This window comes from Frankliniella occidentalis, unplaced genomic scaffold (genome assembly GCF_000697945.3).
Source record: "Frankliniella occidentalis isolate FOCC.00 unplaced genomic scaffold, Focc_3.1 Scaffold91, whole genome shotgun sequence".
In the NCBI taxonomy this organism is placed as follows: domain Eukaryota; kingdom Metazoa; phylum Arthropoda; class Insecta; order Thysanoptera; family Thripidae; genus Frankliniella; species Frankliniella occidentalis.
The window spans coordinates 532,038-532,823 of record NW_026267220.1 but is presented as its reverse complement, the minus strand read 5'-3'; the positions used below and the strand labels follow the sequence as shown (position 1 = coordinate 532,823).

Here is a 786-nt window from a genome sequence, read left to right as displayed (position 1 = left end):
CACCCCCGTTTCCTTTCCAGTTTCACCCGCCACAACATGAGGCGCCCTGGACGGCGAGCAATTTCAGCCAATTACGGCGATAATTCCGCATACTGGTCATTGAATAGGGGGGCGAGAGGGGACCACCCGGCCTCCATCACCGCCTCCACCGCGGCCCCCGGAGCGGCGGCCGTCAGCGCGGGTCGGCCTACGCTACAGCCACCCTTCAGTGCGGGCTGCAGCAGCGCGCAGATAGGCTGCAGCCTCCGAACCTCTATTGCGCAAACGACTCAAAAAAATTAACGCCGGATGTAAATGACGCATTACAAAACAAATATTTAAAAAAAAGAATTTAAAAAAATGACCTTACATTACTAAAAACGGTAATTTGTCTGGTCCGTAACTTTTGTGTTACTTGTCCCCCCTCAGAGGGTCACCCGCCTATATTCCTCGTGGGCGCCCACCGCCCTCGCAGGTCACGGCGAGGGAGGGGACGGACTGCTCCCAAGATGGCAAGTTTGTCGTAGGATGGGCGGGGAAGGAAAGGGGGGCGAGAGAGGTCTGCCCGAGGGAGAGGAGCGGAGGGACGGAGAGGTTGGCCGACCCGAGAAACGGCCGTCCGGGCCTTTCATTAGACGGGAAAGTGATATTTCCGGGGCCGAGAGGTGTCCGGCGGCCACGCGGCGCCCCGCTCCGCCTGGAGGGAGACCGATCTGACCAAATGACCTCTTAGAGGGTGGCTTGTTCCCTTCGCTTCGAAACTCGGCCAGTCCCTCCTCTCTCTCTCTCTCTCTCTCTCTCTCTCTC

The 786-nt window shown here is 58.5% G+C and overlaps 1 protein-coding gene across 7 annotated transcripts in view; it reads right to left on the bottom strand.

Annotated features, from left to right (window-relative positions):
* LOC113211090 (zinc metalloproteinase-disintegrin-like NaMP) overlaps positions 1–786 on the bottom strand; it is a 242,718-nt gene that overhangs the window by 116,023 nt on the left and 125,909 nt on the right. The window lies entirely within an intron of this gene.